This window comes from Scyliorhinus torazame, chromosome 20 (genome assembly GCF_047496885.1).
Source record: "Scyliorhinus torazame isolate Kashiwa2021f chromosome 20, sScyTor2.1, whole genome shotgun sequence".
NCBI lineage: Eukaryota > Metazoa > Chordata > Chondrichthyes > Carcharhiniformes > Scyliorhinidae > Scyliorhinus > Scyliorhinus torazame.
Window position 1 is genome coordinate 26,063,578 of NC_092726.1, and position 14,553 is coordinate 26,078,130.

Below are 14,553 nucleotides of genomic sequence, written 5' to 3' on the forward strand. Positions count from 1 at the left end.
CGTAAGACAAAACCCCCTCCCACCCACCTCCCACTGCCAAGCTTCCAGTCGAGTTCATCCCATTTAAGGGGAGGGCGGAATTCCAGATCTTGGGGCTCACGGGCAAACAATGGCGGAGCGATTATATTCGGGGGGGAGTAGAGGCGGCATGTGGCGCAGTGGTTAGCGCTGGGACTGAGGACCCGGATTCGAATCCCGGCCCCGGGTCACCGTCCGTGTGGAGTTTGCACATTCTCCCCGTGTCTGCGTGGGTCTCACCCCCACAACCCAAAGAGGTGCAGGGTTGGTGGATTGGCCACGCTAAATTGCCCCCTTAATTGGAGAAAAAAATAATTGGGTACTCTAAACATTTTTTTTTTAATAATCGGGGGAGTGCTCAAGAGGCCTGAATTAGGGCAGCGGAGGGCTCTGGGGTTACGACATCCTGGGCTAGTGTGTGGTCAGTTTCAGCCCCAAAGGTCTTGGAGTCACAACACATGTGAATTGACCAATAATTCTTATCAAAATGCCTGAAGTCTTTGGCCCATTGCTGCCCGATAATTACAGTCACCTGGTTTGTAAGTTTGAACACAATTAGTGTTTATTTATAACAGGAACTATAATGAACGATGCACCGAGTACAACTGGTTAACTATTAACTAATTCCTAACTCCCCATTTTAACTTGCCTCCCCACCCTCGACACACGTACACACACACAAGAGACAGACAAACACGGAGGGGCGGAAAGGGGTAAAAGCCATAAATGAAAGGGAAAAGAGTTTATGTTTCAGATGATGGTTTTTTGCACACCTTTCACAGCACACTTATGGGTTCAGTCTTTGTTTGCAGCCCAGAATGGTCTCTGTAGATTAATTCATCCAGGTTCTCTGTAGTTTTAGAAATGCAGCTCTCACAGGCTTTCTGGAGAGAGAGATAGCACTCACAGGCTTTCTGGAGAGAGAGATAGCACTCACAGGCTTTCTGGGAAAACACAGCACTCACAGGCTTTCTGGAGTGAGGTAGCACTCACAGGCTTTCTGGAGAGAGATAGCACTCAGGCTTTCTGGAGAGAGATAGCACTCACAGGGTTTCTGGAGAGAGAAAGCACTCACAGGCTTTCTGGAGAAACACAGCACTCACAGGCTTTCTGGAGAGAGATAGTACTCACAGGCTTTCTGGAGAAACAAAGCACTCACAGACCTTCTGGAGATACACAGCACTCACAGACTTTCTGGAGAGAGACAGCACTCACAGGCTTTCTGGAGAGAGATAGCACTCACAGGCTTTCTGGGGAAACACAGCACTCACAGCCTTTCTGGAGAGAGATAGCACTCACAGGCTGATGCACAATCAATGACCACTAAAGCGAGGTTGTAGTCTAACTGAAGGCTTTAATAAGCTAGATGTTTCCCCCAGCAGCTCAGGTACAGAAAGAAGCCTGCTGAGGCGGCACGGGCTCTTATACCCCGCCTTGCAAGGTGGAGCTACCATACAGCTTGACCAATAGGAAACACACAATATCTACCAATGGTGTTCCAGCATTACCAGGTACCGTAATACCTCTACACAGACTACCACACAGGCTTTCTGGAGAAACACAGCACTCACAGGCTTTCTGGAGAGAGACAGCACTCACAGGCTTTCTGGAGAGAGTTAGCACTCACAGGCTTTCTGGAGAGAGACAGCACTCACAGGCTTTCTGGAGAGAGATAGCACTCACAGGCTTTCTGGAGAGAGATAGCACTCACAGGCTTTCTGGAGCGATAGATAGCCAGTTCTCCCTCTGCTCTGCCAGAATCAAAACTGAAATTCCTTTGGATGCTGAAAAGCATCCCTTTAGGACAGGATCCAATCCCCACCTGTTACCGGGCAGAGTATGGCCTTATGGGCCAATTCATTGGCCACCAGCCAATCAATCAAACCAAGTCCCACCCCACCTCTCTCACTGATGCTGGCACATCTGAGGTCTCCTGCTCAACCCAGCACAGGCTGGCAAAGTGATCGCTCCTGCATGAATTAAAGGTACAGGCCGCTTGTCTTAAAGGGGCATGTCCATGAATCAAAATAAGGACGGCAGAATAAAAGAAAGGGGAATGAAGGGAATAAACAGGAAGGGCCCTTACACTGGAGGAGGTTATGGAGATACGGAGAGATGAGATCATGGAGGGTGATAATTTGAAAATTGTTGCCAGGCAAGGAGCCAGAGTGAGTCAGTGCGCCCCGGGGGTGGGGGGAGAGGGGGTATAATAGGGGAACGGGATGTGTTGCAATATAAGACATGGATAGTGCTTCTGCAAAGCACCTTGGGACATTTTACTGCACTGAAGGCGGACTGATGCTGTCCGACATGGTTAGGCTCTCGGCCTAGCATCTCATCAAACACCAACAGCGGCCAACAGCGGGATTCTCCGTCAGCGGCATCCTCCACTTCCTCAGCAGCGCACCTACACCCATGGGGTTTCCCGACGGGTGGCCATAATGGGAAAACCGTGCCGGAAACTGGGGCTGGCGGAATGGTGAATCCCGCCCCAGGCCTCTTTCCAAAGAGATATTGAACAGATAGCAAATAAGACCACACTGTGACCCATCGAGTTCAAACACTTCATTTTATTTCCACTCGACGCTTCAGAAAACGTACGGTTCCCAGAAATCATCTGGTCAGGACCGGCCGTCTTAACAACTGCCAGCGGGAGAAAAGGAGAAGCGATTTATTGTTCCAGTCCCTCGGAATGTTGATCGCCATTCCCCGCTAAAGCTTCCTCCTCCTCGGTGTGAACTTTGCCTGGAAAAGACCGGAATCGAACAACTTTGACAAACGGACATTTCAACGGCCCCACTCGCTTCCAACCGCGTGTTTTACCAAGGTTTTGGTGAGAGGTTGGGGAATGGTTGATGCCCGAAAGGTTCCTGTTGATGAGTCACCAAAAATAGTTCATGACTCACAACAAAGATATATCCCGGTGAGGAAGAAGGATTCTGGGAAGGGGATAAGTCAACCGTGGTTAACCAAGGAGGTGAAGGACGGTATTACACTGAAAGAAAAAGCATATAACGTGGCAAAGATCAGTGGTAAACCAGAGGATTGGGAAAGTTTTTTAAAAACCAACAAGGGAGGACCAAAAATTATAATAAAAAGGGAGAAGATAAATTGAGGGAAAACCAGCAATTAATATAAAAACGGACAGCAAGAGCTTTGTAAAATATATAAGGCATAGATATATAGTGCAGCACGGTAGCATAGTGGTTAGCACAGTTGCTTCACAGCTCCAGGGTCCCAGGTTTGATTCTTGACTTGCGTCGGTGCGGAGTCTGCACGTTCTCTCCCGTGTCTGCGTGGGTTTCCTCCGGGTGCTCCGGTTTCCTCCCACAAGTCCAAAGATGTGCAGGTTAGGTGGATTGGCCGTGATCAATTGCCCTTAGGTTAGGTGGGGTTGCTGGTTTACGGGGATAGGGTGGAGGTGTGGGCTTAAGTGGGTTGCTCTTTCCGAGAGCCGGTGCAGACACGATGGGCCAAGTGGCCTCCTTCTGCGCTGTAGATTCTATGATAAAAAGGAAGCGAGGTCAAAGTGAACAGAGGCTCTTAGAGAACGAAACTGGGAAATGATAATGGGGAACCAGGAAATGACAGGGGAGTTAATCAAACACTTTGTGTCAGTCTTCACAGTGGAAGACAGTATTAGCATTCCAAAAATACTAAATAATTAAGAGATAGAGAGGGGGCGGGGAGGAAATAAATACATTAACTCTCACGAGAGAAAAAGTACTAGGGAAACTAGGCTAATGGCCAGTAAGTCCCCTGGATCTGATGGGTTGCATTCCAGGATATTCAAGGAAGTAGCGACAGAGATGCACTGGTCGTAATCGTCCAAGAATTCTTCAATTCTGGAAAGTACCAGAGGATTGGAAAACTGCCAAAGTAAAACTGAGGGAGACAAGAAAACAGGTAACTATCGGCCAGACAGCGTAACCGATTACGAGATGGTTAAATTCTGCTTGAGTGTGCAGGTTGCTGTGGTCGACAAGGCAAGGTTAACACTCAGCGGCACTTTGAAGGGGAGGTTTATAGAAGAGCAGAATTCTGGCCAAGGAAATCGTACCGGGAAAGGGATAAAGAGCAAAGATAAGCACCTATCAAAGCCAACAGCCAAGGTTGTTGAGAAACGTGTTCAGAGGGAGCGCGACGCACGGACGCTGCTGCACCGGCCGCCATTGTCAAATCCCCTGCTTACCAAAGTCCCTCGCAAACAATCAGGGGAGGGAAATTCCATCCGTCTGTTGTGCGTCAGCCCATCCACATTCCCGGCGTCCTGGAATGAAGGACAATAACGTTAGACCGCGCGTTTTTCGCCCACAGGGACACATTCATTGCAAAACACCGGCTTCGAATCTCTGACAAGGACAGGGTGCTGCAGAAGGACTTGGACAGGCTAGGAGAGCGAGCAAAGAAGTGGCAGATTGAATACAATGTGGAAAAGTGTGAGGTTATTGTGGTAATACCAGGTATTGCAGTACCTGAGGGGTGAATGACCATTGGCTAGACCTAGGAGTCTCCCATCGGCTAATGTGCATAGCCCCGCCCTGAGAGGCGGGGTATAAGAACCAATGCCATCCCAGCAGCCTTCACTTTCTGTCTCGAAGCTGCTGGGTACAGTTCTAGCTGATTAAAGCCTATCAGTTATGACTCACCTTGTCTCGAGAGTTATTGATTGTGCATCAGTTATGCACTTTGGAAGGAGGAACTATTTTCTAAATGGGGAAATGCTTCAGAAAGCAGAAGCACAAAGGGACTTGGGAGTCCTTGTTCAGGATTCTCTTAAGGTTAACGTGCAGGTTCAGTCGGCAGTTAAGAAGGCAAATGCAATGTTAGCATTCACGTCGAGAGGGCTAGAATACAAGGGCAGGGATGTACACCTGAGGCTGTATAAGGCTCTGGGCAGACCCCATTTGGAGTATTGTGAGCAGTTTTGGGCCCCATATCTAAGGAAGGATGTGCTGGCCTTGGAAAGGGTCCAGAGGAGGTTCACAAGAATGATCCCTGGAATGAAGAGTTTGTCGTATGAGGAACGGTTGAGGACTCTGGGTCTGTGCTCGGAGTTTAGAAGGATGAGGGGGGGGATCTTATTGAAACTTACAGGATACTGCGAGGCCTGGATAGAGTGGACATGGAGAGGATGTTTCCACTTGTAGGAAAAACTAGAATAAGAGGACACAATCTCTGACTGAAGGGACAATCCTTTAAAACAGAGATGAGGAGGAATTTCTTCAGCCAGAGGGTGGTGAATCTGTGGAACTCTTTGCCGCAGAAGGCTGTGGAGGCCAAATCACTGAGTGTCTTTAAGACAGAGATAGATAGGTTCTTGATTAATAAGGGGATCAGGGGTTATGGGGAGAAGGCAGGAGAATGGGGATGAGAAAATATCAGCCATGATTGAATGGCGGAGCAGTCTCGATGGGCCGAGTGGCCTAATTCTGTTCCTAACTCTTATGGACCTCCCAACACAACAACTCCAGTTTTTATCTCCTCCTATTTATAGATTGAGCGATGCCTCGGTACGATAAAACACCATTAATCTCCAATTAACACGGGATACAATCTCATAATGTTGACCCTGACCCTTCAGTCCCTTCCTCCAGGTGTTACCTTCAACAAGATTAAACATAGAAAGATAGAAAACAGGAGTAGGCGATTCGGCCTTTGAGCTTGCTCCACCATTCACTATGGCTAATCTTTGACCTCGAAGCCATATACCCACTTTCTCCCTGTGGTAAACACCGCTAGTGGTATATTGTATGTATTACGGCACTGCCCATATATTACAGGTACGATGGTAAATCCCTGCCTGCTGGCTCCGCCCAGCAAGTGGGGTATGTGCTCTCCTGCGCTGCAGCCATTCTGGTTCCAGCTACAGGAGGCACAACAGCTTGTTCAATAATGCCTCGATTGTTCCACCATTCTTGTCTCGTGGTAACTGACGGTGCATCAATTTATTGAACAAGATGTTGTGCCTCCTGTAGCTGGAACCAAAATGCTCTTTGATGCCATTAAAATCTAAAAGGATTTTATACGTTTCAGCGCGATCCCCTCTCATTCTTCTAAACTCCGATGAGGCCACATTCCGGCGCCTGTTAGGGTACACGGAGGGAGAATTCAGAATGTCCAATTCACCCTAACAAGCACGTCTTTCGGGAGGGGGGGGGGGGAACCGGAGCGCCCGGAGGAAACCCGCGCAGACACGGGGGAGAACGGGCAGACTCCGCACAGGCAGTGCTGGGAATCGAACCGGAGACACCTGGAGCTGTGAAGCGACAGTGCTAACCACTGTGCTACCCTGTGTGGATTCCGAAGGGGAGGAGGAAGACGCAAGAACACACTGGAATTGGGGAAAACACAGAGTGGAGGTACCGACCTCCTGGGATGATTCAACAAGGTCTTCATCAGCTTCCCGTTTCCCACCAGGCCGCAGATCGAAGGACCAATGTTGCGCAGACAAGAAGTTGACAAAGATGGCGCCCCCCAGCGCAAAACAGACCAGCAGTTTCATCGTGGGTGACATTCTGGGAGAGCGAGGGCGTCGTGAGCTGCAAATTTTAAAACATAGATTGATTTATTCGTCAGTTGGAAAAATATTGAATAATGTTTTTAAAAAACTGGAGAAAATAATAGATTTGAAAAGAAATGTGTTTGCTATCCAATTAAGGGGCAATTTAGCGTGGCCAATCCACCTACCCTGCACATCTTTTGGGTTGTGGGGGTGAGACCCATGCAGACACGGGGAAAATGTGCAAACTCCACACGGACAGTGACCCGGGGCCGGGATCGAACCCGGGTCCTCGGCGCCGTGAGGCAGCAGTGCTAACCGTTCCACCAAAGAGTTGTCTTAATTAACCTTTGACACGGTCCCTCATGGTAGACTAGTACAAAAGGTGATGTCACACGGGATCAGGGGTGAGCTGGCAAGGTGGATACAGAACTGGCGAGGTCATAGAAGGCAGAGAGTAGCAATGGAAGGGTGCTTTTCTAATTTGAGGGCTGTGACCAGTGGTGTTCCGCAGGGATCAGTGCTGGGACCTTTGCTGTTTGTAGTATATATAAATGATTTGGAGGAAAATGTAACTGGTCTGATTAGTAAGTTTGCAGACGACACAAAGGTTGGTGGAATTGCGGATTGCAATGAGGACTGTCAGAGGATACAGCAGGATTTAGATTGTTTGGAGACTTGGGCGGAGAGATGGCAGATGGAGTTTAATCTGGACAAATGTGAGGTAATGCATTTTGGAAGGTCTAATGCAGGTAGGGAATATACAGTGAATGGTAGAACCCTCAAGAGTATTGAAAGTCAGAGAGATCTAGGTGTACAGGTCCACAGGTCACTGAAAGGGGCAACACAGGTGGAGAAGGTAGTCAAGAAGGCAGACGGCATGCTTGCCTTCATTGGCCGGGGCATTGAGTATAAGAATTGGCAAGTCATGTTGCAGCTGTACAGAACCTTAATTAGGCCACACTTGGAGTATAGTGTTCAATTCTGGTCGCCACACTACCAGAAGGATGTGGAGGCTTTAGAGAGGGTGCAGAAGAGATTTACCAGGATGTTGCCTGGTGTGGAGGGCATTAGCTATGAGGAGCGGTTGAATAAACTCGGTTTGCTCTCACTGGAACGAAGGAGGTTGAGGGACGACCTGATAGAGGTATACAAAATTATGAGGGGCATAGACAGAGTGGATAGTCAGAGGCTTTTCCCCAGGGTAGAGGGGTCAATTACTAGGGGGCATAGGTTTAAGGTGCGAGGGGCAAGGTTTAGAGGAGATGTACGAGGCAAGTTTTTTACGCAGAGGGTAGTGGGTGCCTGGAACTCGCTGCCGGAGGAGGTGGTGGGAGCAGGGACGATAGTGACATTTAAGGGGCATCTTGAAAATTACATGAATAGGATGGGAATAGAGGGATACGGGCCCAGGAAGTGTCGAAGGTTGTAGTTTAGTCGGGCAGCATGGTCGGCACGGGCTTGGAGGGCCGAAGGGCCTGTTCCTGTGCTGTACATTTCTTTGTTCTCTGTTCTTTGTAACCCCCAGAATCCTTTAAACTCAGAAATTAGGAGCAGGAGGAGGCCATTAGGTTCCTCGAGTCTGCACCGGCCCTTGGAAAGAGCACCCTATCTAAACCCGCACCTCCACCCCATTCCTGTAACCCAGTAACTCTGCCTAACATTTTTTGGACACTAAGGGGCAATTCAGAATGTCCAATCCACCTAACCCGCACATCTTTGGACTTGTGGGAGGAAATCGGAGCACCCGGAGGAAACCCGCGCAGACACGGGGAGAATGTGCAGACTCCGCACAGACAGTGACCCAAGCTGGGAATCGAACCTGGGACCCTGGAGCCATGAAGCAACTGTGCTGACCACTGACTGTGTTACCGTGCTGCCCCTGTGCTACCATGCTGCATTACTTGGAATAGTTCTATAAAAATCCCAGGTCATCGATAAAAGTAAGGATTGCTTTTCTATAAAGAATGTCTACAGTTACAGTAACATTAGACACTGTATAGAAATATCTCATTATTACAGGTGTCCAATATATCAAAGGGGCCTTGCATAGTGCAGTATGATTCATGACACCAGGTAACAGACAAGCTGCCCAAATCCCTTGGGCGACATGAGGCAGCTGCCAGAACGGTTTTGCAATTTGTGTATTATGAGGAGTAACTAGATTTTACATTAAAGTTGGGCGGCACAGTGGTTAGCACTGCTGCCTGGCAATGCTGAAGACCCAGGTTCGATCCCGGCCCCGGGTCACTGTCATAGATGATCATAGAATTTACAGTGCAGAAGGAGGCCATTCGGCCCATCGAGTCTGCACCGGCTCTTGGAAAGAGCACCCTACCCAAGGTCAACACCTCCATTCTATCCCCATAACCCAGTAACCCCACCCAACACTAAGGGCAATTTTGGACACTAAGGGCAATTCATCATGGCCAATCCACCTAACCTGCGCATCTTTGGACTGTGGGAGGAAACCGGAGCACCCGGAGGAAACCCACGCAGACACGGGGAGGACGTGCAGACTCCGCACAGACAGTGACCCAGCGGGGAATTGAACCAGGGACTCTGGAGCTGTGAAGCAATTGTGCTATCCACAATGCTACCGTGCTGCCCTACCGTCCATGTGGAGTTTGCATATTCTCCCCGTATCTGCGTGGGTCTCATCCCCACAACCATAAGTTGTGCAAGGTAGGTGGTGGACCACACTAAATTGCCCCTTAATTGGAAAAAAAATAATTTGGTGCTCTAAATTTATTTTTTAAAATAAATAAATACAAGAACACCTTTACGTAGTTAACAGTATGTTTTAAACGATCCCCCCCAAAAAGATTTTGGCCTCAAATAAAGTCAGAGCTGACCCCCCGCCCCCAGCTCACCCTTTTGATGGCAACAGTCCTTATAGATTTTCTCACCTCTAAAATTCCAATAGCTTTACCACGCAGTACCCTGATGCTGTAGCGTTCACTGAGTGTGACAGAAAACTGGTTCTCACAGGTCTGGGGAGAGTGCGGGAGTGTGGTGTTAAGATAGAGGATCAGCCATGATCATATCGAAAGGCGGAGCAGGTCCGAAGGGCAAAATGGCCGACTCCTGCTCCTATTTTTCTATGTTTCCTTATTTTAAAAATAAACCTACACTATCTTTGCCTCATTTTTTTACAATCTTATATGTTTCCCTTTGAAATTCAACAGCCAACTTCAAACTACTTCTTTCTTTGCCTTATGTAAATTCTTATTTAAGTTTTTGTGATCCCATCATCACATCAAACCACTTGCTTTCACGCCCTTCTTATTGAACATAGAACATACAGTGCAGAAGGCCATTCGGCCCATCGCTTCTGCACCGACCCACTTAAGCCTTCACTTCCACCCTATCCCTGTAACCCAATAACCACTCCTAACCTTTTTGGTCACTAAGGGCAATTTATCCGGGACGGGATAAGGCCGGGACGTTGAGTGTCTTTAAGACAGAAGTTGATAAATTCTTGATTTCTCGAGGAATTAAGGGTTATGGAGAGAGAGCGGGTAAATGGAGTTGAAATCAGCCATGATTGAATGGTGGAGTGGACTCGATGGGCCGAATGGCCTTACTTCCGCTCCTATGTCTTATGGTCTTATCATGGCCAATCCACCGAACCTGCACGTCATTGGATTGTGGGAGGAAACCGGAGCACCCGGAGGAAACCCACACAGACACGGGGAGAACGTGCAGACTCCGCACAGACAGTGACCCAGTGGGGAATCGAACCTGGGACCCTGGCGCTGTGAAGCCACAGTGCTATCCACTTGTGCAACGTGCTGCCCACGAGTTCGACCTTTGAAATCTTCCTGCCTCTAATCCAACGGTGACACAGTGGTTAGCACTGCTGCCTCACAGTTCCAGGGTCCCGGGTACAATTCCGGCCTCGGGTGACTGTCTGTGTGGAGTTTGCACGTTCTCCCCGTGTCTGCGTTTGCTTCCTCCGGGTGCTCCGGTTTCCTCCCACAGTCCAAAGATGTGCAGACTAGGTAGATTGGCCGTGATAAATTGCCCCTTAGTGTCCAAAGGTTGGGTGAGGATACTGGGTTATGTGGCTTAAGTAGGGTGCTCTTTCCAAGGGCCGGTGCAGACTTGATGGGCCGAATTGCCTCCTTCTGCACTGTAAATTCTATGAAAATTAAACCGGTCACGCCCCCCTATTCCATTATATGAGAATATCACAGCGTTATTACTAATAATCTTTGCACACTGATTTATTTGCAGAGATACAAGTTACAAGCAAATACCTCCTAACCCCAAACCCTCCAGTATCAGTCTGCTCCTATTAATAGGAGCTCAAGTGAGCCGCCAGCGGTTAAGGAAAGACCATTCAGCCCATTGCATCTTCTCTAGGATATTGACCAGCACCTGCACATTCTCTCCCTTTCCCACCCCCCCCACCCCAACGTTATCTCATAGCCCAAGAATTGTTCCTTCCTGCAAATCCCTCCCCTCACAGTCAACACTCTCGCCTACTCATCTTCACTGTAAACCGAGGCTCCACCACACCCACATTTCTGAGGCTCACTATTCGCGGAATCACAGAATAATAGTGCAGAAGAAGCCATTCGGCCCATCCAGTCTGCACTGACTATTCATTGCAGATTTGACTGCCGTCAACTGGCCAAGCCAGGCACTCGACACTCTCGAACGGGATTCCTTGGGAATATGTAAGTGGGCAGCGCAGTGGCACAGTGGTTAGCACTCCTGCCTCACAGCGCCAGGGAACTGGGTTCGATTCCAGCCTTGGGTCTGGGTGGAGTTTGCACGTTTTCCCCGTGTCTGCGTGGGTTTCCTCCGGTTTCCACCCACAGTTCCAAAGATGTGCAGGTTAGGTGGGTTGGCCGTGATAAATTGCCCCTTAGTGGCCAGGGATGTACAGGTTAGGTGGGGTTACGGGGATAGGACGGGGGGGAGTAGGGCCCAGGTCGGGTGCAGACTCAATGAGCTGAATAGCCTCCTTCTGCACTGTGGGGAGACCTATGATCTATGATACAGCTGGGAGCTGGCTCCTTTAGCTCAGGGAACTGGAGCGAAGCATTAAAGAGTTGACCGTGGAGGACAGCATAACAATGAGGGGACAAGAAATCCCTTACCTTGTCTGGTTGCGACTCGGAGCCCTGTGCTCAGTTTAAATCTCAGCCGCTGTATATATACAATGCAGGCATTAAGATCCCAATGGGGGGGGGAGTGGAATCCTGCAGTGGATTAAACCAACCCATAATCCCCTCAAGCCATACCTGTAATTATTGAGCCGCTGAAATCAACTCCAACAAATTGATCAATCTCCGGGGGACCAATTATGATTCCAAAGTGCTCAGGCTAAAAGTTTGCCTTAAAGTGGCACAGTGGGGCACAGGTGTAAATGTATACGTCAGCAATTAATTTCCCTTCAGAGGAGCTGTTAATCCATTTAGCTGTTACAGATTAAACACACATTAAACCGGTCCCCTACCTTGTAACCGTAAGACAGGCATCATTTTCTGATCTTGTACCTCAGACTTGAAGATGGAAGTCCATTAATTGCACACATTTTTCAGAAGCTAAGAAGCACTGGGGATCAGAGGTACCTTGGTGTGTGGCTGTCGTGCGGGTACTTCCTGTTGATTCCCCCATTTCCTCTGTCTATTATTTTTGCCGTTACTATTTTCGATCCATGGATGATTAATGGACAAGTGTCTTTAAGGCAAGCAGATGAGGGAACAAAATGTAACATCTCAAAGTTTGCAGATGTTGGGTTGGGGCGGGAGGGTGAATTGTGACGAGGATGCAGAGATCCTACAGCACGGCCTGGACAGGTTGGGCGAGTGGGCAAATCAATGGCAGATGCAGTATAATTTGGATAAGTGTGAGGTTATTCATTTTGGAAGCAAAAACAGGAAGGCAGATTACGACCTGAATGGTTGTAAATTGGGAGAGGGGAGTGTGCAGCGGGACCTGGGTGTCCTTGTACACCAGTCGCTGAAGGTAAGCATGCAGGTGCAGCAGGCGGTAAAGAAAGCTAATGGTATGTTGGCCTTCATTGCGAGAGGTTTCGAGTATAGAAGCAGGGATGTGTTGCTGCAATTGTACAGGGCCTTGGTGAGGCCTCACCTGGAGTATTGTGTGCAGTTTTGGTCTCCGTCTCTGAGGAAGGATGTTCTTGCTCTCGAGGGAGTGCAGCAAAGGTTTACCAGACTGATTCCAGGGATGGCGGGACTGTCATATGAGGAGAGATGGACTAGGTTGGGATTGTTCTCGCTGGAGTTCAGAAGAATGAGGGGGGATCTCATAGAGACTTATAAAATTCTAACAGGAATAGACAGGGTAGATGCAGGGAAGATGTTACCAAGAACCAGGGGTCACAGCCTGAGGATTCAGGGTAAACCATTTCGGACAGAGATAAGGAGACATTTCTTCACCCAAAGAGTGGTGAGCCTGTGGAATTCATTACCACAGGAAGTAGCTGATGTTAAAGCATTGAATGTATTCAAGAGGCGGCTGGAAATAGCACTTGGGGAGAATGGGATCAAAGGCTATGGGGAGAAAGCAGGATTAGGCTATTGAGTTGGATGATCAGCCATGATGGTGATGAATGGCGGAGCAGGCTCGAAGGGCCAAAAGGCCTCCTCCTGCGCCTATCTTCTATGTATCTATGTATTTATGAGGAGTTGGAGGAGGGGGAATCAAAACAAAAACAAAAGACAGAAAGGGGAATAAGGAAAGTGGTAGGCAGAGAGACCAAGGGCCAGGTTCAAAGGAGCTGATGCGCTATCAATTATGACGAGACAAGAGTAGAGAGTAATTGAGGCTTTATTACGCAGAGATGTGTAGCCTCCTGCAGCTGCTGCCGAAATGGCTGCAGCTCGGTGAGCAGACACATTAATACTCCGCCTACTGGGCGGAGCCAGCAGGCAGGGATCTACCGTAATACCCTCATATGCAGTATATACAACACAACAGTGGTGACTACCACAGGAGCACAGTGAAAAATATTGGGAGCAAGACAAACAATGTGAAAAAGACAAACTTAAAGGCTCTGTGCCTGAATGCTCATCTCTGCTGGTTTAAATAGGAGCTGGAAGACATGCCAGCACCAGAGAGAGAAAGGTGGGGTGCGACTCGGTTTGATTGACTGGCTGGAAGCCAGTGAATTGGCCCGAAAGGTTGTACTCTGCCCGGTAACCGGTGGGGATTGGCTCTCATCCCAGTGGAATGATTTTTCAGGCTCCCAAGGAGTTTCAGTTTGGATTCTGGCAACACCGACAAGATCCTGCTACTCCCTCTCTCCCTCATGTTTGCTCCAGAAAAGCTGGGAATGCTGCATTTCTGAACTGGCAGAGAACCTGAACGAACATGAAAGCCAGGCTGGAAACAAAGACCAGAACATGCTATCTCTCACCAGAAAAGCCCGTCAGCGCAGTAGTTCTGAAACCACAGAGGCCTGAATGAACCTACAATAAAACCTACAAACTGAAAGAGAGGTTTGGAGAGGAGTACGGTGCTGAAAACCACCATCTGAACCAAAGGCACGTTTTTCCTTTTTTTTTTTTAACCCTTTTCTTCCCCTCTGTGTTAGTCTGTCTTGTGTGCCTGTGTATGTCAAGGGTGGGGGCAAGTTAAAGTGTGGCATTAGGGATTAGATAATAGTTAACCAGTTGAGTTTGCCGCAGGTTTCATTATAGTTCTTGTCATAAATAACAAGTAATTGTGTTTCATAGATTTCATAGAATTTACAGTGCAGAAGGAGGCCATTCGGCCCATCGAGTCTGCACCGACTCTTGGAAAGAGCACCCTACCCAAGGTCCACACCTCCACCCTATCGCCATAACCCAGTAACCCCACCCAACACAAAGGGCAATTTTTGGACACTAAGGGCAATTTTGGACACTAAGGGCAATTTATCATGGCCAATCCACCTAACCTGCACATCTTTGGACTGTGGGAGGAAACCGGAGCATCCGGAGGAAACCCACGCACACACAGGGAGGATGTGCAGACTCCGCACAGACAGTGACCCAAGCCGGGAATCGAAACTG

General features: G+C 48.7%; 1 long non-coding RNA gene across 1 annotated transcript; it reads right to left on the minus strand.

The window, feature by feature from the left end:
- Nucleotides 1–4,213: 4,213 nt before the first annotated feature.
- On the minus strand, nt 4,214–11,680 carry LOC140396747 (uncharacterized). The gene is made up of 3 exons (XR_011936615.1): nt 11,632–11,680; nt 6,389–6,560; nt 4,214–4,288 (listed from the first exon to the last, which is right to left on the minus strand). It is a non-coding gene; the product is annotated as an uncharacterized lncRNA (long non-coding RNA).
- Nucleotides 11,681–14,553: the final 2,873 nt, after the last annotated feature.